Consider the following 25,736-nt stretch of genomic DNA (forward strand, 5'->3'; position numbering starts at 1 on the left):
TCCGAATGATTAACATTAGGTAGTCCATGATTAGTGTTAATCAGGGTATGTAAAACCAGACATACATGTTTAAAATTGAGCAATGCATCCAATACAACTCGCATCAAACACCCTATAAAGAGTAAATATGGTCCTTTTTAGAACATGACAAAGAAACAGTAATAGTTTACTGGAAACAATGTCCATGTTGCTATTATACTGTAATGAATTTCAAGCCACTATCTCAACAAGTGTATATTTCTTTTTAAATTAATCAAAAGAAAAGTTGATAAATAGAGATTTTATGAATAATTTGAAACCCATCTGGTCGGTGCTAAAACACATTAAATGGAGACTGGGCAGCAGAGTGCATTTGCATACAATCTCAGTTGGCTTGTTACTTTTGGGAACAATGTTGAAATCAAACCTCATATGAAGGGAATGAACCTAGTTCAGTTTGATGGATGTTTGATTCAGAATAAAATGAGATCAGGAGTACGAATCTGCATCGAATTTACAAGCTGTCATGGGGCATAGTAGTCAAGCCATCTTCCCTGTTCAGACCCAATCAATTGCTTTGTACGACTTAAAAATAGTAAATGGGATTTCAGCAACATTTACCTGCACATCTGCACATCTGATGGTTATTTCTTGTAATTCTTAAATACCAAGTTGTCCCTTCATTGATATACCTGTCAATTTGTAGGATAAGATTCAAAAGAGAAATATATCACCCTGAGGTTTTATTTAGAAGAATAGGCGAGTAAAATATGGAACAAATGTATTATAGTGTGTTGGGTGTTCTAGTCAGGTGCCGGCAAGGGAAACAAAAGGACAAATACAGAATCAACAGACACCTCCTATTTACATCTCTCTGCATTCCTCTCCCTTCTCTGCTCACTCATATATATATATATATATATATATATAAAACTTTTGCACAGTACTGTATATATATACTGTGGATATATATATATATATATATATAGAGAGAGAGAGAGAGAGAGAGAGAGAGAGAGAGAGAGAGAGAGAGAGAGAGAGAGAGAGAGAGAGAGAGAGATATAGATATATATCTATATATATATACAGTGCCTTGCGAAAGTATTCGGCCCCCTTGAACTTTGCGACCTTTTGCCACATTTCAGGCTTCAAACATAAAGATATGAAACTGTAATTTTTTGTGAAGAATCAACAACAAGTGGGACACAATCATGAAGTGGAACGAAATTTATTGGATATTTCAAACTTTTTTAACAAATAAAAAACTGAAAAATTGGGCGTGCAAAATTATTCAGCCCCTTTACTTTCAGTGCAGCAAACTCTCTCCAGAAGTTCAGTGAGGATCTCTGAATGATCCAATGTTGACCTAAATGACTAATGATGATAAATAGAATCCACCTGTGTGTAATCAAGTCTCCGTATAAATGCACCTGCACTGTGATAGTCTCAGAGGTCCGTTTAAAGCGCAGAGAGCATCATGAAGAACAAGGAACACACCAGGCAGGTCCGAGATACTGTTGTGGAGAAGTTTAAAGCCGGATTTGGATACAAAAAGATTTCCCAAGCTTTAAACATCACAAGGAGCACTGTGCAAGCGATAATATTGAAATGGAAGGAGTATCAGACCACTGCAAATCTACCAAGACCTGGCCGTCCCTCTAAACTTTCAGCTCATACAAGGAGAAGACTGATCAGAGATGCAGCCAAGAGGCCCATGATCACTCTGGATGAACTGCAGAGATCTACAGCTGAGATGGGAGACTCTGTCCATAGGACAACAATCAGTCGTATACTGCACAAATCTGGCCTTTATGGAAGAGTGGCAAGAAGAAAGCCATTTCTTAAAGATATCCATAAAAAGTGTCGTTTACAGTTTGCCACAAGCCACCTGGGAGACACACCAAACATGTGGAAGAAGGTGCTCTGGTCAGATGAAACCAAAATCGAACTTTTTGGCAACAATGCAAAACGTTATGTTTGGCGTAAAAGCAACACAGCTCATCACCCTGAACACACCATCCCCACTGTCAAACATGGTGGTGGCAGCATCATGGTTTGGGCCTGCTTTTCTTCAGCAGGGACAGGGAAGATGGTTAAAATTGATGGGAAGATGGATGGAGCCAAATACAGGACCATTCTGGAAGAAAACCTGATGGAGTCTGCAAAAGACCTGAGACTGGGACGGAGATTTGTCTTCCAACAAGACAATGATCCAAAACATAAAGCAAAATCTACAATGGAATGGTTCACAAATAAACATATCCAGGTGTTAGAATGGCCAAGTCAAAGTCCAGACCTGAATCCAATCGAGAATCTGTGGAAAGAACTGAAAACTGCTGTTTTCACAAATGCTCTCCATCCAACCTCACTGAGCTCGAGCTGTTTTGCAAGAAGGAATGGGCAAAAATTTCAGTCTCTCGATGTGCAAAACTGATAGAGACATACCCCAAGCGACTTACAGCTGTAATCGCAGCAAAATGTGGCGCTACAAAGTATTAACTTAAGGGGGCTGAATAATTTTGCACGCCCAATTTTTCAGTTTTTTATTTGTTAAAAAAATTTGAAATATCCAATAAATTTCGTTCAACTTCATGATTGTGTCCCACTTGTTGTTGATTCTTCACAAAAAATTACAGTTTCATATCTTTATGTTTGAAGCCTGAAATGTGGCAAAAGGTCGCAAAGTTCAAGGGGGACGAATACTTTCGCAAGGCACTGTATATATATACTCTAACTATATTGATGTATGTGTTCCCTTTAACAATCCCCATGCTCAGCCTTTCACTGTCAAAACAACCCAATAACACAATGTAAACAGAGACTTATTTAGCAGGGGAACCCTCTGAATGATTAACATTACTCGATACCAGAGAAGGAAACAAGTGTCAGAGGACATGCAGACTTGTGAGCAGTCTCATCAATTACAATTCAATGGACAACAATGTTAAAGGATAGGGCCATGTTAATATGAAAGATCCCCTAGTGCTCAGAACCGTGATTTAAACTATACTCTCTCGGAGTGGCAATATAAGATGTGGATCAGATAAGAAACTGAACAGAAAGGCTATACATGTTAATTACTGTGTAAATTGAAGCATGTACTACAACCAAGATAGTCATGAGGTACTGGAGATTAAATCCCTATAGGGCTGTACAGCAGTATGCCACAGACAAAGCAATTTATTCTAAGAGCAAAAGCTTTGGACCAATAAAAGATTTAACACAATTACACAGCTGTATTGGCTAGCACCTACTGCACTGTTTGTGGGTAAAGCATGTTGACAGAAGAGTGTCCTCAATATAAATTAGACTCCAGCTATAGGCTGGGGAATTGTGCCCTAAATAATAAAATACAATCTTTCTCAGTGATATTTAAGCAATTTGAACTACACGTTAATGTCAATTTTAATTGCACATCATGATTTAGTCAGGCATAGAGGTAATTATCCTCTTTTGACTGAGCCCCTGAAAAAGCTGACTCAATACCTATTTAGTGCACACATACTGTAGCAGTGTTAAATATGTGTATTTGCAAATCAGTAGTCTTGATTTGTTTTATAATACCGTACTTTAGAAAGCAAAGATTCTCATTATATGCAGTTTTCAACTCTTTTTCTATTTAAGTAATAGAACAATGAATATTATTATTATTATTATTATTATTATTATTATTATTATTATTTATTTCTTAGCAGACGCCATTATCCAGGGCGACTTACAATCGTAAGCAAATAGAGGGCATTACGGTCTGCTTGTGATGTCATTGGGAATGAATACTGTACAGTCAAGGTCAACTACCAACTACCATTTGACATCTTTAATTTACAGGTGTATTTACCCTTCTGTTTCTCTTTTTTTAAAGCTAGACATTCTGTTTGGTCCTCTACCACGTAGTAGTGCTCTGCAATGGAGCTCCCTGATTGGTGTATGAAAGTTCTGAGGTTCCTAAATTATGCATACAGTTTGTGAAACAGCTCTTATTTGCGAAAAAAGCAGAAAATGTAATAAGATCAGTGAGTTATCTCAGACATAGCAATAAACAATTTGGCCTTTATATTACCTCATAACTTAAATTGATCTTAAACAATTCTGTCTGTTTTTTTGTATTTTTCGGAGTTCTAATATTGTGATTTTCATACGTTTTCTCTGCTGCTCAACTGCATTAAATGCTGACTTTGCTTTGTAGTATTGTATAGAAGCAGGTGAAGCCAATACCTCACGATTTCTGAAGAACCAGGATCCAAAGACACATAGCAAAATAACACATGCCTGCAAACAAGATGGCAGTCAGTTTTACTAGGATAAAAATAGAGAACTAAATATAGCTTAGAAAAATATTTTTTAAAAGCTATTAGAGCAACAGAACTTGAATCCATTCAAATGGTTGTAAACAATAAAACAGTACATCAGTTTGTCCTACATAATTTGCTTTTGTCGTATTATGGTACACACTCTAAGCGTGGGCAATTGTGCTGCAGAGCTTGTCTGCTTTCCCTCCTGCCTCCCGTAAAACTTCCACTAACAACTACATCTCGCAGAATACAATGTCTTCAGTTACTAGGAAACTATACACTAGAAAAACCAAACCAACTTTGTTTTGTAATAGCAACAAACATTATCCAATCTCTGACAAACCCTGTTGACTTTGCAGCCAATCATAGTAAGAATAACAAAAATTCAAAGCTACACAGGTTGAAGCGTAAACACCCCAGTCCAGCTACAAATCCATCTGGAACCACCGATAGAGACAACCTCTAAAAAAAGGGCCTATAATATTAAGCAAACTGTTTTTATAACTTATTAATGCATTTCCTTATTTTATTTATCTCTGACTTTATATTGAAGTTTGAACATGTTCATTTGGTTTAATTAATTTAATTTTTAATTTAATGTTAAAATATAAATAACATCATTAATCTGCAGAGTCAGTGTGATACCTCGAAAAAGAAATGCGCTGATAAAGAACCTTGTAGAACACATGCGTGGTTGTACAGCAGTTCAAAGTAACACTGCAGTTAAAATGCAAGGCTCTTTTTTAATGCCTATCCCATTCCTATTAAAGATTGTGCAGTATTTATCGAGATTACTTCAAGGTAATGTTGCATTCTACCCCCTGAAAATACATTTTACTCTCTCAGTGTTAAAATTAGAGGGCAAGTTACTCCAAGACTCAAAACCTTATCTGGAGCACTGATTATGCCTGATGCTTCGAAATCTTTCTTTAAGTCCTTGGCTTTTAATCTTGAATTTAATCTTGAATTTTTTGGCTCGGGTGATTCTCCTACCTGCTGCACCCGACATTTTCTTTGGACGTCCACTTCTTTCGAGCGTTTCAATTGAATGTGTTCTGTGGTACTTCTTGACTATTGTTCTGATTGTGGATTTTGGTATTCCATATTTCTTTGATACTGTTCTGTAGCCTTTTCCTTTGTTGTAGTTTGCTACGAGTGCTTTTATCAAACGTGAATCCAACTCCTTTGCCTTGACCATCATCTGCTGTGCTGCCAAAATGCTCTTCTTCAACAGATGTTGGAAAGTATTTTGGTCTTTGTCATATTAATTAGTGGCTAATGTTCACTAAATACTGTTTTTTATTATCTTATATTGAGTATAGTGCATGAGCATTTGTGTGTATGGAAGCGATGATATGTACTGTGTACTGTATGTACAAGTGACTTACTGTAACCCTCGATTTTAAAATCCAGGAGCTTGACCCAGCTGGTCAAATGATAAAGTCTCCATTTTATTAGGAAAGTAGACTGTTCATTCTGCTTGGAGACTACTTTATAACTCCTGAGAATTACATCCTTGCAGTGAATCATTTTTGATAATTATATGTAGGTCACAGTAATCTAAATTAGAATCAGTGTTTCCTAGCTAATTCAGCATGCTAAACAGTGTTATTCAGATGTTAATTATATTTTAAAAGCTATGCAATATAACTGAGAAAAAAGTTTTAAAAGTTTCTGATTATTATTCTGAATAGAACTGAATCCGCGTGGAATGATTTGTGTTATCGAACTAAACAAAATTACAGTTTCTCATGCAACAACTGACAGGCAAAAATTGTACATTTTGGTAAGTTTTAGGGAGTCCCGAAAAAAATCAGGTGTTTAATATTATACCAACTGTAAATAAATTTAATAAGAAAAGTATGGTACAGTATATAAAATGAAATTTGTCCTATGCTACTATTGAAGTCTATTCTCTACATGCTGAAAAGCAGAACAATACCCATTATTCTTATGCAGGGGAATGCTATTCTCGGTTAACATGATCCATCTATCCATATCTCATACATTTATAACAGGGACTGTCTCTGCTGAGGATGTAATGTATTGATCGTTCTTGAGGAGCCCGACCAACAGGAAATCATTTCTAATCATAGCCATGTGCTTTTCAACATGCTTACCAGTATTGTGCAACCGCTGTGTCAGGTATAGTTTATCACAATCATATAACAGCAAATGTTATATTATTTATGTGGCTAAAGGACGAATATACTGTAGCAAGGCTGAAAACATCCCTTCCCATCAAATGACTATACAATAATTGTAATAGATAGTTTTATAGATGTGAATCTGGTTCTATGAAAGCTCATTTTTGTCTATATGCAATCTGGTGGATATCAGCCACTACTACACTTACAGAACCGTACATATGATTCATATTGTGGAATTTGGGATCATTGTTTGAAGTAATTAAAATTTGAATAGAAATGTGTATGGCTGTCTGACGGAAATATAATGAGTTCTGGTTGTAAATCTCACTCTCGACCTGTGAGGGCACTAAGTAGCGAAAGGGAAAGGCTTTGGACAGGTTGGTCTGACAGTTTATTCCCTGGGTCGGGAGGTCAGTCAGCCTGGAAAAAGACGAGACTCTGGTGCGGGAATGTATTGAGAATTGTAAATCTTTACCTTCGCTTGGGTTCAGAGACGCATGGAACTGGAATTCGTGAGTGTTTTGTTTGTTTGTAGCACTGTTAGTAATTGTCTTTTGTTTGTAAGTTCACTAGACGGCTAACATGTCTCCGGAGCTGTCGCCTTGGGCCAGCACTACCCAGAACAACAACACCACGGTCACTGTTATTTGTTATCACCCACCTTGAGCACTACTGCACGCACCTGGACTGGTGATTTGTGTTAGTAGTATTGTGGGAGCGGATAACATGTTATTATTTGGTGTGTACAAATCATTATTATTATTTTCTTGTCAAGCTTTACACCAGGGGTGTATTGCTGGAGGATTATTGTTTGGTCACCAGACCAGGATTTGTATAATAATAAAAGGGCAGCAGTGTGGAGTCGTGGTTAGGGCTCTGGACTCTTGACCGGAGGGTCATGGGTTCAATCCCAGGTGGGGGACACTGCTGCTGTACCCTTGAGCAAGGTACTTTATCTAGATTGCTCCAGTAAAAACCCAACTGTATAAATGGGTAATTGTATGTAAAAATAATGTGTAAAAAATAATGTAATTGTATGTAAAAATAATGTGATATCTTGTAACAATTGTAAGTCTCCCTGGATAAGGACGTCTGCTAAGAAATACATAATAATAAAAAGAACATTTCCAAATTGGATTACAGTTTTTCACTTGTGATTATTTCTGCACTGCATCACCTCTGCATCTGTTCTTAATCAGCAGCCACTTTGCCACAGGCTGGTTTGGAGAAAAGACCACATTTTGTGTAGGTGTAAGTTTTTTTTTTTTTTTGTTCTATAATGCGAGGGGTGTACTAACAGGGTATGGATGGAACAAAAACCAGGAGGGAGTTGAGTACCAGAATTATACACCCCTGGCCTTGTATTCTACACTGTTTCTCATTGTGGGTATTAGATAAATGGCGTCCTTCATGCTTAACACCCATTGCATTTCCACACCCTAAAAATAAATCTCATCTATCAATTAGCATTGCCTCTTGCCTTTCAACAGCCTCCGCATCTCTCAACCTACAACTCAGGGGACAAGGCCTTTATCTAGGCAAGGGTGCCAAAGACGAAAGCACTAGTTGCATACCTCCACAAAGAACACAGAACTGGATATTGTACTTTACAGGACATGTTATGTCATACCCTCTTTGATCCAGTTAATTCCTTCTGAATGTCCGACAATATATCATCCCCTTCTCAAGTTTCTACTGTGAGGCTGAGACTGGATTAGATGTGATATAACCAGCCCTTGTAGAAAACCTGCGCTGGGCTCTGTTGTAATCAATAGTATAATTCATAGATGGTGTTGACCCTTCAAGTAAGCCATCTGCTTGTGATCCCCCATCAAATGGATTACAATCTATTTATAGACGTAGAAGTGTGCATGCTGCAGGGGTCAGTCTTGTCTCCTCTTACCCTCAGCTCATCATCGGACTACCCAAACAAGGTGATCGGAGTGACCGGGTCCACTACTGACATTAACAGTAGCAGGAGTTCTTACCGGATATTGGGAAATGGATTAACTTGCATTAGCTATAATATAATCATTTTCATGATACTGTAATTGATATTTGATTTCAGTGTTACTGTAATTTCAATAAAAACTGACAGCATGCATTTGGTTTAGACTCCCGATAACAAGAATTACTGATAAGTTTTTTTTTTTTTTTTGCTGGTCCCTTGAAACTATTAATGAGAGTTAACTATATATATATAGTTAAGAGACTGTGCTATTTGTGTTCCGCCTTATAACGAGAATACTAGTGTTAGTGTAATTTCATTATTGGGGAAATGTAAGCCATGACCATACCGCCGTATATCCTGTTCCTCAGTATAAAGGGCCGCCAGTATAAAGGGGGAGCACTGTGTGTATATATATATATATATATATATATATATATATACTGTATATATTCACAGGCGGGAGCTAGGGCTGCATGAAGAATATGGGTTAGTATTTAGAGGCTTAGCCTCGAGGGAATGATGATGGCCTGCGGGCCAGGAGTGCTTATTTTGAACTGTTAATGGCCTGTTGACCTGGTAAGGTTTGAGCTGTTAGTGGCCAGCGGGCCAGGGCAAAGGACAGGGTCCGGACTCTATACCGCAAGAACCTCGTACTGCGGAGGTCGGCCCCATGGGCCCCCAGAACCCCCTAAAAAAACATAGAAATCACCTGACTGCGGAGAATCCTGGAGGCGCTGCCTCGTGGACCAGGCCATGACTCCAGAGGACAGAAAGGTTCATAACCTGAAAAGAAGGAGGAAAGAGAATCCCTGTCTCCAGGAGCAGCCCTCAAAGAAGTGAGGCGAGTCCTCCAAGGCCAGGCATCTGCAAGACAGAGTTTGTTAGTATTTGGATTTTAGTATTTAAGGATTGTAGATGACTACAGCTCTTACTGGTACAGTGAGAGAGAAACAACAGAGTCTCTGGGTGAGACAAGAAATAGCGCATGAGCTGCGAAAGAACAGTGTGTCCTTTAATATATATAAAAGGAAACTGATTAGAAATATACAGTATAATTTGAAATGCATTAAGGTGAGTAATAAAGTGACTCCATTGTGATTTAGCAGTTGGTTTTCTGTATACAATGTGTAAATAAATATAAAACTATAAAGAAGGGGCAACAATATTAATCCAGAAATAGGACCACAGTTTTTTTTTTTATGCTGGGTTGTTTTTTGGATAATAATAATAATAATAATAATAATAATAATAATAATAATAATAATAATAATAATACAATACACATTTCACTTATATAGCACTCTTCATGCAAGCATTCCAGGGCACTTTACAAAAATAAATATAAAAAAGCCTGTGCTAATGTATAATCCAGCTACAAATAAACAGACCCAAACAAATACATTTTCAAACAGGATTTAAAAGTTTCATTTGTACTAGCATTCCTGATATTAATCGGGAGCAAGTTCCAAAGACGAGGGGCATTATAACTAAATGCCCTGGCTCCAAATTTTAGGGACTGTCAGAAGATTAGCATTTTCCAATCTCAGGGAAGATAAGAAGGTCCAAGACCATGTAAGGTCTTATAGGTAATAAGAAGAACTTTAAAATAATAATAATAATAATAATAATAATAATAATAATAATAATAATAATAATAATAATAATAATAATAATAGCATCAGTAATAAAACTAATGAATGATGAATGAGATGGATGCAGTAATTGTATCAAATAAATATGTGATTAAAACTGAGATTAACTAAGATATATATTTTTTTTAATTGCGGTTATTTTTTTTAATCACTTGACAGCCTTATATATATATATATATATACAGTGCCTTGCGAAAGTATTCGGCCCCCTTGAACTTTGCGACCTTTTGCCACATTTCAGGCTTCAAACATAAAGAGATGAAACTGTAATTTTTTGTGAAGAATCAACAACAAGTGGGACACAATCATGAAGTGGAACGAAATTTATTGGATATTTCAAACTTTTTTAACAAATAAAAAACTGAAAAATTGGGCGTGCAAAATTATTCAGCCCCCTTAAGTTAATACTTTGTAGCGCCACCTTTTGCTGCGATTACAGCTGTAAGTCGCTTGGGGTATGTCTCTATCAGTTTTGCACATCGAAATTTTTGCCCATTCCTCCTTGCAAAACAGCTCGAGCTCAGTGAGGTTGGATGGAGAGCATTTGTGAACAGCAGTTTTCAGTTCTTTCCACAGATTCTCGATTGGATTCAGGTCTGGACTTTGACTTGGCCATTCTAACACCTGGATATGTTTATTTGTGAACCATTCCATTGTAGATTTTGCTTTATGTTTTGGATCATTGTCTTGTTGGAAGACAAATCTCCGTCCCAGTCTCAGGTCTTTTGCAGACTCCATCAGGTTTTCTTCCAGAATGGTCCTGTATTTGGCTCCATCCATCTTCCCATCAATTTTAACCATCTTCCCTGTCCCTGCTGAAGAAAAGCAGGCCCAAACCATGATGCTGCCACCACCATGTTTGACAGTGGGGATGGTGTGTTCAGGGTGATGAGCTGTGTTGCTTTTACGCCAAACATAACGTTTTGCATTGTTGCCAAAAAGTTCGATTTTGGTTTCATCTGACCAGAGCACCTTCTTCCACATGTTTGGTGTGTCTCCCAGGTGGCTTGTGGCAAACTGTAAACAACACTTTTTATGGATATCTTTAAGAAATGGCTTTCTTCTTGCCACTCTTCCATAAAGGCCAGATTTGTGCAGTATACGACTGATTGTTGTCCTATGGACAGAGTCTCCCACCTCAGCTGTAGATCTCTGCAGTTCATCCAGAGTGATCATGGGCCTCTTGGCTGCATCTCTGATCAGTCTTCTCCTTGTATGAGCTGAAAGTTTAGAGGGACGGCCAGGTCTTGGTAGATTTGCAGTGGTCTGATACTCCTTCCATTTCAATATTATCGCTTGCACAGTGCTCCTTGGGATGTTTAAAGCTTGGGAAGTCTTTTTGTATCCAAATCCGGCTTTAAACTTCTCCACAACAGTATCTCGGACCTGCCTGGTGTGTTCCTTGTTCTTCATGATGCTCTCTGCGCTTTAAACGGACCTCTGAGACTATCACAGTGCAGGTGCATTTATACGGAGACTTGATTACACACAGGTGGATTCTATTTATCATCATTAGTCATTTAGGTCAACATTGGATCATTCAGAGATCCTCACTGAACTTCTGGAGAGAGTTTGCTGCACTGAAAGTAAAGGGGCTGAATAATTTTGCACGCCCAATTTTTCAGTTTTTTATTTGTTAAAAAAGTTTGAAATATCCAATAAATTTCGTTCCACTTCATGATTGTGTCCCACTTCTTGTTGATTCTTCACAAAAAATTACAGTTTCATCTCTTTATGTTTGAAGCCTGAAATGTGGCAAAAGGTCGCAAAGTTCAAGGGGGCCGAATACTTTCGCAAGGCACTGTATATATATATAGATATATATATATATATATATATATATATATATATATATATATATATATATATATATATATGTAGTGAACAAATGGCCTGTGCTTTCAAAGCACAACATCGCTAAACATTTACCAAACACTGAAGGATATGTAACCTTTTTCAATGGTGGTGTTTTTTCGAAAGTCAAAGATTATTTTCCTTACAGATGATGGACTAACAATTACTTTAATATATATTATTTTTCACTATGGACACAGGACTCTCCCAGAGTGCCACTGTCAGGAATTAAAGCAGACAGACGGTTCCTAGACAGTTGTTTTATCTAACTACTTGCATGTATTTAAATGATATACATTATATAAGCATAGTAACCACTCTCTAATTACTGCCTCAGTGTTAGCTATTTTTATCACTGTCATTGTCATTCACTGGTACAGGTGAAAAATACTGTAAGATATTTTTGCCATCATTCAAATCAGTTTTTAATAATAACACAATATTACAATCTAAAATCCTACCATCTACCTTTTAATTTTGGGTGCCTCAGATGGTTTCTCTGGAGGTGTCAGAGTGCAGAAACAGCATTTTTCAACATGTTAGCTGTCAATATAAGATCTGGAAATACAGAATGGTAGGGCATAGCTAAGCATTGTAAAGCTAAAGATGTTTGGAAAAGCATATGAAAAAACATGGCATATCATGGTAAACTATGGTAAATGCATAATACTGTATAACCATGGGAAAAACATGGGAAAACTGCAACATTAGCATGCACATTTACTGCAGAAGTGCTGCTTCAGAAAGAAAATGTTGTTTTGCAATACTGTAAGTTCTGGGTTTAACAATATCTTAATTAGAATTAGGTCTGTAAGGCTCTTTGTTTGTGTTACAGTCCATTTTGTAATAGAACTGTTTATGCTGCTGGATTCAATTAACCTGTTTCTTTCTTTGATGTGCCTCCACTGCTATATGCTCTATTACTGACAATCTGCCACAGATTCAGTTTAATGGGCACAATTCAGATATTCCAATCCCATGGTATACCCCTACTGAAACTGTCAGCCTTCCTATGTATAAATAATTAACAATACGTGGGTACGTGCTCTGATAAATATATTACAAACCACTTTACTGAATTGAAAAACACAGCAGGACAAACATCACTTTCAGTATTTTCCAGGTAACAGTACTGTTATCTTAGTAAATTACAGTGCAAAACCTGTTTACAATAAACTTGCTGGAGAAGAAATATATCTGCTGGTGGGGCAGTTCTGTAGGGGTTTGTAACAGGGCAAGATCTGTGCTGGCTGTCTGACGCATGCATGATCCTGCAGGAGGAGCTCGGGAGCCCTGTGGGATCCGCCTGTTGTCTTTCCCTCTATCTGAGTGGTCGAGAAGTGGGCGTTGGGGGGATGCTCGACCTATAAGAACTACGCTCTGTTATTCATTGGGGCTGGCAATTACAGGGGAAACCCAGTGACGCTGGGTTCGGAAGCTAGGGTAAATAAACCGAGGTAAGAACGCCAGCAGCTGGAGCAAGAGAACGGGACAAGCAAGCACTGCTGAGGAAGACAGCCGATATTAAAAAAAGAAGAAAAATAATTGTTACATACCCAAAGGGACGTGTGTAATTAGCTGGGGGAACCTTGGCAACCCCAGTGTATAGTGAGGGAATAGCAGAGCGTAGATTGGAGACCCGAGCTGACCGGTTTAGCAGTGGTGGGGGACACTGCATAAGCAGCACCTTTTGTTTGCAGTTTTTATCCCTTTTTCTTTCACCTTTTGTTTTCATTATTATTTCTGAGCACCTGAGCGTGCTGCCTGATACTTGTGCAACCCCTTTACCATTGTCGGTATTGGGGATAGCAAAACCAGCGCCATCTGGCAGATAATAAAGAAAATAAAAGAATAATGAAACTGGGCACCAGAGAGGTGTTTCAATTAAAACCTTCGAATCAATCGAATAGCTAGTTTCTTATTCATCTCTCGATAAACAATATGGCCAATGATCAGCAAGGAAAGGACTTATATTTTACCTCAATCTACTGCATATCTGCTGTGCGGCAGAGTTCTCCTCCTCCTCCCCAGCCTCCACCTGCTTTATTTGGTTTTGTCTGACAGGGAGGGCAGTTCTCCTGCCCCCCTGCCCATGGCTTCCCTATGGCCAGCCTCTCCACTGATCTGCAGGGGTACCTCGAGGCCAAAGAATGTAGAGTAAGATATGTATATTGTAGCAGTGTTGTCTAGTCTGTTTTAATAAACAATGTGTCGCATGAGTTTCCTGACTGAACTGCAATTTATACAACATTTATAAGACATTTAAAACTAAACATTTGTCACTGTATCTTTGAATCTTATTTTAAGTATTTCTAAATTGAGCACTATTGAGTGTTTAATAGTTACTGATACATTGGACAATTGTGGCAAAGCGTCATTGTTCGTTTCAGGCCGAGAGAAAGGAGTTATGGATTATAAAGATATACAAAAATGACCTTATTTTCTAGATTCAATTTGTACCTTGCATTCATTTTTATTTTGTGAGTATTGTTGGAGTTAAAATATTACATGTCCCCCAAAAAAGTGAAAGGATTGGCAGGAATAGGAATGCAACTGAATCCTGCAATGCTGGTGTTCTCTACCTGTGCACTTGTCTTCCATGTGGTGCTACTATTTGTCAAGGGCACTAAATTGTTACTTTGAACCTAAAATCTGCAAATGCAGCACCAGCAACAGTGTTTGGGTACAGACCACTGGGGAAGGAATAAAACAGATGATGCATGCAAAATTGCCAGCCTGGATTAATTGAAATGGAAAGTAAATTACTAGCACACTAAATCATTAAGGCTTACCACAAGACACCAAAACTAAAGTTATTATTAATTCTCAGAAATCATGGCAAATTAAAACAGTTTAAAGGGAATTATGGATTCCCTGCGGTGTATGAAAGTCCAATGGTGCATATTAAGTTTCTTATCATTTATGATGGACAGAGGAGAGGATCCCTCTTTTTAGACTAACTAAACAATAATTTCAATTTTTTCCTCGGATGCCATATCAGAATGTGCAGTGTGGAGTAGTGGTTAGGGCTCTGGACTCTTGACCGGAGGGTAGTTTTGTCATGAACAAATATTTGAAATTGCTTAAGTGCTTTTGTTTTTATATAAAGATTATTGTTTGTTAAACTACCAGAGATTGTGTTTTGTGTTTCTAAACTGCATGGAAGCCCTGCCACAGATTACCATGTAGTGCTATTCCCTTCACATTCCTTGCCTATGGCCCTTCATCTAATGTCAGCAATCTTATCTGCTTTTAGAGTCAGTGATGGCGGAGAGTTGAGAATATTGATATTGTGAAGTACAGGAAACTCCATAGAGACAGAGTAATAATATCTGACCTTGAGAGAGCTCTTTACCACCTCAATGTCACGTTCCTCCTGCGCCTCAGTGAGTACTTCTAAGATAAGACGAAATAATAAGAAATCTCTCACAGCCAGGTTTAGAAAAGGGAAAAAAGCACACACAAAAATAGTATCCAGCCAAGAACACCTCGATCACAGGGTGCTGCTAGGGTAAAAAATCTGAACATTATTATGCATATAAATATTTAGTCTTTTATGTTTACATCAGGCCTAAATGATAAAAAAAATGGCTAAAAAAAGATTGGTTATGTTTTTTGGTGAGTGCTTGACTGAAATGATACTGATTATACTCGATTGACATTGTACTAGTATTGTTTAAATTCCAGGCTTTTAAAGTAAAACAGTAGTCCATCTAGGAGCCTCCAGCAATGGTTTCTAAAATGATCAGACATTAGGGCAACTGCAGCAGCTTGGTTTATAAGCAGAAAATATGTCACACACCCTTATCAAATAAAAATAATAATCTTCATCATCATACAGTTCTCCCTCGTTTCACCATCTGACATCAATAAATTGTAAATTAATTAAAGACAGTGAATTAGTGATGAGGCTTTGTACGGTAAATCATAGTACAGGTATACAATTGACTGTCAGCATGGCCTAACTGTGATACATTGTTGCTAATAATATTAATAAGAATTTTAATATACATTAAATAAAATGAAATACAGTTTAAAAAGGGGGACACTTTCTCTACCGTTCTCTTTTTAAATTGATTTCTGGTTCCTTTATAGTAGTTCTCAAAGTCTATGATTAGACTAATTTACAAATTTAACATGGTTCAATATTCAAGTGGAGGATTGGAATGGGCTATCAGCCAGCTTGCTAATAAGTCAGAACCAATACTTGTTTGTCTTCAATACACCTTTATTTAGTTAGCATTTGTACAAAAAGCTTCTTCTTAAACTAATTGTTGATTTTTTGTTCATGTTTAAAGTCTGACAAATAGATCAAACAAAAACAAAAGTCATTGCCAAAATTATGCTACAACTTCCCTACTGCAAGGACGAGACAAAGACCTCTGGAACAGGGACACACTTGCTGTAATAAGTCATGGATGTTATATATATTAATGTGTGGAAGTAACAAGGCTACCAATAAAAGCTGATTGTCTCTATAAGTAAACAATTTGTTCTGTACGCTGTATTATTGTACAGTGTGTCTGCCATTTCCCGGCTGGCTTGTGTCTCTCCGTGTTAGTGAAGGCAGGCTATCATCAGTCTATCCATTTCACTCGGGTCTGGAAGATTTGGTGCTTATCTCTGTATTCCACCCACTCAGAACAATATGTTAAGTTGTCATATTCCTGTTTTTTTTTCTGATGTGGTGTTCACAATTTTAGTGCATTTAATTGGATGGAACCTGAATACAGTTAATGGTTAGAAATGTAATCTTGAGGCTTGAAAAACTGTGTGGGAACTTAATGACATGGAAAAAGTATTTTTCCTCACGCTATGTTGGTAATACCTTTCAGGAAGTGTGGGTTTCCATGTATTTATTTATTTTTTTTATCCAGAGAAATTTTTGTTCCAAATGGAAATAACCTAATTAATATTACAATACTGAGTTTCAATTTGGCCTGGCGCGACTACAGATGTCATGCAGCTTTCTTAAACTGGGTTTTGTGTTGAAGCACCACAAATGCAGCCTGCCTCATTTAGCCACGAACATTTTTTTTGACTGCATATATTTTTTATTATAAACCTATTATACATGTACATATATATATAATATATAAATGTTTTCCTACAGAATCGTAGCTTCAACAATTCTGATCCTTCTAGCCTACGATTGGAACTAAAATACCAGCACTTTAGGTTAATGATATAAAGATTATCCAGTAAAAATGTTTAGTACAGTACATTTTTTAAATACTGGTACTAAATCTACAATAGGCTACCCTACTCTTCCACATTTCCTACTACATACTATTATATAATAATAATAATAATAATAATAATAATAATAATAATAATAATAATAATAATAATACAAATTCCACAAATGCGCCAGTAGAATGTGGTTATATATGTAAGGTACAGACCGTGACGAGGCCATGCAATTCCCATGAAATATATGCACGCCTGGGTGGTGAAAAACCCAAACCAATCTCTTCAGAACACTTTGTTCCTCAACCATAATAAATTAGACAGAAAGGAAAAGTTACTATAGTAGTTTAAATTGCTATAGTAGTTTATTTAAACTACCATATACAGTACATTCGCTGTCTAACTAAAAAAATGAATAATTGCTTAATATAATGTATCAACAATGTATTAAGGTACATTATATCATTACATAGTGCAATTATCAATTTTATTAAGTATATTTCTGTGTCTCAGCAAGCAAACCTTACTGAACCAAATGCTTCAAAGGGTTCAGACTGAGGTTCAAAAGGCTTCACTTTTCACTTCACTCATTTTTAGACGTCATTTCAGAGAATAATGGCGCTGTCTTCGTGTTAAAATGTGCTGTACAAACGTAGGACAAGCAAGCATACTAAGTCAGTCTTATACAGGATCATCTCACATCTGATTTGGTACGCTGCAATCAGGATCTTGTTTAGTCTGATTTAGCGGATGATCCACCTGTGGTGACTATCTTCTGGTACGCTGCAACTGGGATTAACAAGTGTACTAACGTTAGTCTAAGCAAGTGGACTAAACCTGCTTAATCCGCTAGTTAGACGCATCAAGTGGACTAACTTTGGTACGCAGCAATCGACCCTCTGTGAAGAGGGACCATAGTGTTTTACATGCGTCCTTGTTTCAATGTGAACAATGAATACCCTGTGTTTTGTATTCCCTTGTTTTCCCATATCACAGAAACCCACCTCCTACCTGTAAGGAGAATGTTAAAGTGTTATGGTTTCTATTGGTCAACAAAAAACCAAACAGCAACAACAACAAACAACATCTTTAAAACAGATGTCATTTTTTTCACATGTTGCAATTGATGTCATCAGGAAAACAACCTATGAATAAAACACACCACAGTGTACTCTAGGGAAGTCGTTTGTATCGCTGCCAAAAGAGGCCAGAGCAGCTAGCTCAAGGGAACTAGAAAACATGTGACACTTGAATGACAAAACTCTTGTATTGGGTTAATCTTGCTGCTACTTGAACGAAAGGATGGTGATGCTAATTCCAGGATGGCAGCCAAGAATGCATCGGGGGAGATCATAGACCCAAAATGTAGTTTTTGATTTTAATATATCTTACAGACATTGGTTTAACTTATGTAGACATGATACTGGCTCTTAAAACAATCACAGTGGAAATGTATTGTAGTCACTCAGAAATCAGTATTTAATGAAATTATTGTAAAAGACAAATAATATAAATAAATGTGCATTGGTAGCAGAATTACTCTAAGAAAGCTAAAGCTGCAGCTAAACATGATAATTCCCCTTGTTAATTGTATGTAACCTACTGAATGTTACAACAAATACAATCTAAAGAACATATTCCCTTGAGATAAGTAACATGAGCACAATGCTAGTTAGTTAGTTAGTTAATTCTCCGCTACTGAGATATAAAGACAAATACATACAATGGCAGCAGCTATCTAATTGAATGCTTTCTTTTGTACAGTCATTGGTTGTGTCTGTCCTTAGATTTATCATCAAAAACATATATATATATATATATATATATATATATATATATATATATATATATATATATATATATATATATATATATTTCTCTAGACATCCTGTAAAACAAATTCAATAAAAAAATCAATACCAAAAAGGTAATAACACATGGTGACACATTTTTTCATTTCTTTTTTTTTCTAGCTGCATTTGAAAGCCCTCTGAATGTGATTAAGGCAAACTGCACCTGTGCTGGAAAGATGTACCAATACATGAAAATGAATTGCTGAAGGTATAAAATTGCTTCTTCAAGCAGGTGCTTTCATGCTTTCTTTAGGGTTATGTTAAATTGAACATGAAAATTCCAGCTGTGCCTCTCTAGCTTCAAATGATACACTTGTTCAGAGTGCTGAAGATGTGCTGATAATGGACAGTGCTGAAGTTGTGCTGATAATGGACAGTAGGAGAGCACAGAGTGGGGAAAGCCAATATGTGTCCTATAATGTGCCTTTCATTGAGGACCCTAGTACTTAAATTGACATTAGAGAAATAATTCACAGTGTCTGTGGGCCAAACGCCTTGCAAGTGTCAAAAGGGGAGTTGTAGAGATTTTTTTCCGCAAGTCCTTGTTGCGAAAAAGTTGCGCTTTTGAGTGAGATACAAAATAGATGTTGCATTGGAAAAAATGGGTTTGAAAGTTGTTCTCTCGCAAGTGCTTTTCCCTAAAATTTAGGGGAGGTGTCATGAATGATCCCACAAGTTCACCACCAAAAGTTAATTTGCTCACAAATCACTATGTTTCATGGAAATCACTTAAGACTGGTTACTGGTTGCACCTAAACAGTACTGGTACTTAAAGGGTACATAAGGACCTTTTTATTTTATTGTGTTACATGTTCCCATGTGTTGCTACAACATGTTAGGGGTGTATATTGTTTTAATGGTTTTCTGTTTTACATTTTGACCACTTTTTTAAACATTCAGAACTACATTTCCCATCATCCTCCTGCTCACTGGTAAATCCATCTCAGTTACATATGTGAGCAGGAGGATGATGGGAAATGTAGTTCTGAGAGGTCCATGCAGTTACATGGGAAGCCATCTTGAGGCAGGGAATGCAATTTAAAAGTGGTCAAAATGTAAAAAACAAAAATTAAAACAATACACACCTTACGTAAACAGCTGTAACAACACATGGAAACATGTAACACAATAAAATAAAAAGGTCTTATGTACCTTTTAATATAAATAATAATAATAATAATAATAATAAACACCCTTGTCCTAAGAATAGAAATATGTATATTAAACCGTAAAGGTTTTACATTTACATACATTTTTTATTCCTGTTGAACTTAATTATAAGATTTTGTTTTAATGCGTATATACAGAGTGAAAAAATACGAATATAAAAATATATATATACCTGATGGATTACTTGTGTTGACCTGTTTGCGGTTCTTTTGTTGCTTCTATTCTATAAATAAAGTGTAATGTTTGGGTTAACCAAAAAAAACAACAAAAAAAACTATAATGAATGAAGTATCATGGTTGTCTGAGGGAACCCCAAAGATAATAAGAGACACCCTACACAAAAAGGGAACTACTATACAAATTAAAAAATCCTTAATGTTCATCGGTTGATTTATCTTACACAATCTGCAATTTGATAAAAATGTCCAGAAATTGAAGTTATAGTGTCTTTACTCTAAAAATGCCACTTAGGAGGCTTCTGTAATCTGGCCCATGAGGAGTAATGTGAGATTTCTTTGCTATCTGGACATCTAGGTCAGCAAAATGATGAACAAGTTAGAAGATTCCTCATAATTGGTATTTATTGCCAGTTTTTTTTTTAAAAACATCAGGAGCTGTAAATGTTTTATTTCGATAGTGCACTTTGTTTTCATTTAGTTTGCCTAGGCTTTGAAAGCCCTGTGAAATTGTGATCACATCCGGATGAAAGGTTTACCATGGAAAGTTTTAAATAAGCTTGATGCTGAGAGAAATGCCAAACACAAGTGCTTATTAAACACAATCTGGTTGCCAGTAAAAACAAATTAGCACTTGATAACAATGTCAAAGGTTAATCTTGCTTATTTTTTCAGTTAAATGGTCCAGAGGGAGATCTTAATTGATTTCGATTTAAAAGATTGTGACACCCTGTTTGGGAATGTAAAGTGTAATGTGTTGTGTTTGTATAAATAATTATGGGGTAATGTGTAATGGGGAACCTGATGCTCTGTGTGGAGCAGCCTGCCTGCTGTGTTTGGATACGGGAAGAAACAGCATGTGTGATTATCAGCTGCTGATTCTTAGCCAGCAGTGGGGGCATGGTCCAGTGGAGCGTCATGAATAAATTGGTCTTGATTATACACCTCACCTGAAAAGCCATAGGGGTCAAAGCACTGTTGCAGCCAAAGCACCGGTCCGTCTGTGCTGCCGAAGGACTGGGTTTAAGGAAACAAAGTGATCAACTCTTACGACGACCGTGCGTTTTTGTTTTTTTTTTACTTTTTGTACAAACAAAGTAGACAGAAGCTGCAAGGACCAGTGATCCTGTGATTCTGAGGTTGAGGTTCATTGAACTGCCCGGGGGACAGTTAGCTTCAGGATAGTAGATCCCACCCAGTATAAGGCAGACAGGTGTGTAAGAGGGACCTCCGTTATTAGCGCTTGTCGTGTTTATGACACCTTTTGTTTATAGTTTTTGTACTGTGTTTTTGTTTTGCTTTTTGTACCCCGGGCCGTATGTCCCATGCGAGCTACCATTGCTGGTAGTGTCACATGAGGTTCCTGTGAGTCTGTGAGTCTGTTGATGTATGTAAATAGATCCTGCGCACCTGTGAGGTGTGTCAATCCCAAGCTTCCAGTCTTGGTCTCCTGTCAATCAAGTATCCATGTCATCATTTCATCGCCCCTGTTACACACCCCTATTGGCCTCAGCCTCACTAAGCCAGCAAGCGCTTCTGTGTGTCAGAGTCGAATAAAAGAGTTTATATTTCTCAACACCAATAGTTTCTTGATTGCTTTAGCCTACTAAGGTACATATGTTTTTGCAAGGCTGGTTTATTTTAAGTTTATTTATACATTTAAATAATATGATTATTTCGGGTAATTGTGTTGTTGTTGACAATATATAATTCTGCTTTAATTTCAAGCTTTCATTTTCTGCATTCACTGGTTAAAAATATTTTTTTCTGTTTTTGCAGGTTATAAAATAACCATCAAATAACTTGTTGTAAAAACATCTCTTATATCTTATATTATGAGGGCTTTCAGTAAGTTATTATACAATGAATCAGTTTAGTATTATTATGGCAATTATGTTAATGTAAATATATACTATTTACAGAAATATGTTGCTTTACAATTACAGAGATTTCACGGGACAGGAGCAAGGGCTGTGTCGAGGAAGACCCTTGGGAATTGAAATAGGAGATAAGTACTTGTGACTTTAGAAAGAGAACAAGGTTTACAGAGGTGAGACCGAACCCATCAGCGTCCTAGGCTGGAAAGAACCATTATTTCCCCCATTGGAAAACAACAATAGGATAGTGGACGAATCAGAAAGATGGTGCGAAGTCCAGAGATCTCCCTGGCTTGCAAGGGTCACCTATGTTGAGGGAGGTCAGTGCGGCCGGACTTACAAGGCTGAGTAGTGATTCCAAGGTGGGTAGGTAGTGAGCTTTCATTCCCTTGCAGGGAGACAGGAATGCTGGAAAAGAGAACAATAAATAAACATGCAAAGAGGGCTACCCCTGGCTCTCAGAGAGCCACCTCCGAGGAGTCGAGGCCGCATGGCTGGGCTCCGAGGCTGGGAACAAGTTTTGCCTTTGGAGAATGGCACGGGTGAAAAAGCATACAGTGAGTAGGGAATGCGAAAATAAGAGTTCGGATTGTTTTGGCCGGGGATCCCCTCTAGCTCGCAGTAGAACCTTCCTTGTGGAGGTTGGGAAGTGAGCTTCACTTTCCCCCAAAAGAGCAACTGTGCCACCAATGCAAAGAAGAACGAAAATAGGGTAAAAAATGTTTTCCCCCTTTACTTTGATGGAGAATTAAAGACTAATCTCACTGCTCAGTGAAGAGACCCCCCCCCCCCCCCCCATATCAATCTGTGAGGAAACCTCTGGTGGTCCTGGCAGAGAGATATAGATATCAGGGAGAGAAGAACGAATGAAAGTTTCCACTGCAATGGAAGACCAGTGTGCCATTTTTTTGATTAAGTGCTGCTTGACATTAGCTTTGGCTGCGGAGGTTGCCACACCATACAGAAGGTCATTAAGGCAGACCAGCCAGTTACATAGGAGGAGCGGGTAGATGGAGCAAGGGTAGCAGCCCTGTAATCTTGAGCTGAAGCGCGGAAATTGCAAGGGATGAATTTAGTTGAATATCAGATCGCTGAACTGAGGAACAGGCAGTGGGAAGATGAGCTGAGGGAACCAAACGTCTGAACTGGGAGACCTGTAGATGAGAAGAAGGATCATCAGCAGCGTTATTATTGATAACTGGAAGGTGTCGGCAACAATGATCTTACTTATTGTAAGTTGCTGCGAGACAGTGTGGGGAATTCACTGACACAGGAGACAGAAATGGAGTTAAACACACCACTGGGGTTTTTTATTGAGTCCAGCAGATGGCACTGTTGTACTGCGAAGGAACGCTACCAACAATGGTAAAACATTCCATCTTTGTTCAGTTCCAGCACACTCGCAGGTGCGGAAATAATAATCAAAACAGAAAGCACAAATGAAAGTTGCTGCATCCTGCAGCTTCCCACAACTGTCGTTATTCGATGCGGCTCTGGTTTCAACTAGGGCAGTAGTGTGGAGTAGTGGTTAGGGCTCTGGACTCTTGACCAGAGGGTCATGGGTTCAATCCCTAATAGGGGACACTGCTGCTGTACCTTTGAGCAAGGTACTTTACCTAGATTGCTCCAGTAAAAAAAAAAAAAAAAACTGTATAAGTGGGTAATTGTATGTAAAAAATAATGTGATATCTGTATAATGTGAAATAATGTGATTGTAAGTCGCCCTGGATAAGGGTGTCTGCTAAGAAATAAATAATAATAATAATAACTACGTTTTGTTATTCCCTCACTATACTTTCGGGGTTGCCCAATCATCCCCAGCTATCTACACACGCCCCACTCAGGTACGTAAAAAAGAATATTTTAGAGGCTGTCTTCCTCAGCTGTGCTTGTCGTTTCAGTCTCTCACTCCAGACCCTGACATTTTTTCTTTGGTTTCTTTAATCTGGTACAAGGGCAAGAAGGAAGGAATAACAAAGCATTATTTTTATAGGTCGAGCTACCCCCCCCCCCCCCCCCCCCCAAGGCCCACCTCTCAGAGAGAGGGAGAGACAACACACTCTCACCCAACCTCTCCATGTCACTGCCATGATTGACAGGCGGGTCGTACAGGGCTCCCGACCCCCCTTACAGGAGCATGCATGCGTCAGACAGCCAGCACAGATGTCCCCTGTTGCAGTTGCGTACAGAACTTTCATGTTGATAATGAAAACTATTTTGGAAGCTGACCTTAATGATATTAAATACCGTACAACACTATAGAACGGGCAACAAATTTACTTTTTTAGTTTTTTTATTACACAAATTGTAGATTTTCTTCCACAACCCGAGACAGCACAAAGATCAATCTAGGCCTTCCATGCAAATACAGTTATTGTCATTTTAAACTTTGTGTATTATTATTCTCCTTAACTAAAAGGCAATAATAATGTACGCTTATAATCAACCAAAAAAAAGAACATTATACAACAAGTAATTACACATAACCTCCTTGACAATTTACTGTACTTCAGTACAAGACTGTTCAACCCGCTCTGTGATATTTTTGTTCCGTTACCAAACAACTGCTGCTAAACTTGCCCAATGCCAACAGAAATAATGGGTAGCTGTTCTTCTGAGGTGGCTTCTGATAACTAATTTATTTTGGCTTTGAGAAGATTGTGTAAGGTTTGTGTATTCATTGTTGATACACAATAAGTGGGTTCAAAAGGTTTTATTGGGAGGATGTGTTCAGAGCAAAAGGGATAATGCAGCTTTTTAGTCTTGCTTACAGTCTCAATCTCGTTTTCTCTCATACTCATTTCCTGTATGCCCTACATAAAGGTCAACCCCTAATCAATATACGGGAACCCTAACTGTTGAAATCCAAATGCACATTAATTCAAACCTGTAATTTAAAGGTGTAGACACACATTTCAAACACAGTGTAACCAATACAAATTACTTATATTCTGTCTTACAATTGTTTTAAAAAATTGAAAAATTGTTGCTTCTCTTAATTTCTTTAACTTTACTGTTTTTAAAAGTTTCAATACTGGTCCATTTTTTCAGCAGGAATGATTGTGTTTCTCCAAGCATTTTTAAGAACATGAAAAAAGAGCTGTTTGACCCTAGCAACAGCAACAACGTCATTGTACTGCTGTTTTAAAGCTGTGTGTTCTGTTGTCTTATTGGCTGACTCCATTGAAAAACAGTGTCAAAAGTATCATATGATGACAGAGATGGCAAGAACCAGCAAGGCATAAATGTATTTAGGTATGAATATCATGTGCATAAATCACATTTTCCAGCAGAAAGACATTGTGAATGCAGAATCCATTATCCCTACCGGGGATGAAAATTGAAAGTGCAGAGCCAGGAAACCCCCCCTTCCATCCCTCCTGTCAAATTGCACCCTGACAGAACCTCTTCTGGCAGGCGAGCTTCAAAACAACGTGCCAGCCACTCTCTTGCAAAATTCAGCTTGATAGTTGTCACAGGACAGATAGATTGATTGATTTCTGGGGAAAAAAAGCTGTCTCTCGCAATGTTACATACTGTTTTGGAGCCAGCTACCAGTCATTGCAGAAACTTTTTTTTTTAATACATATGT

This window comes from Acipenser ruthenus, chromosome 9 (assembly GCF_902713425.1).
Source record: "Acipenser ruthenus chromosome 9, fAciRut3.2 maternal haplotype, whole genome shotgun sequence".
NCBI classification, from domain to species: Eukaryota; Metazoa; Chordata; class Actinopteri; order Acipenseriformes; family Acipenseridae; genus Acipenser; species Acipenser ruthenus.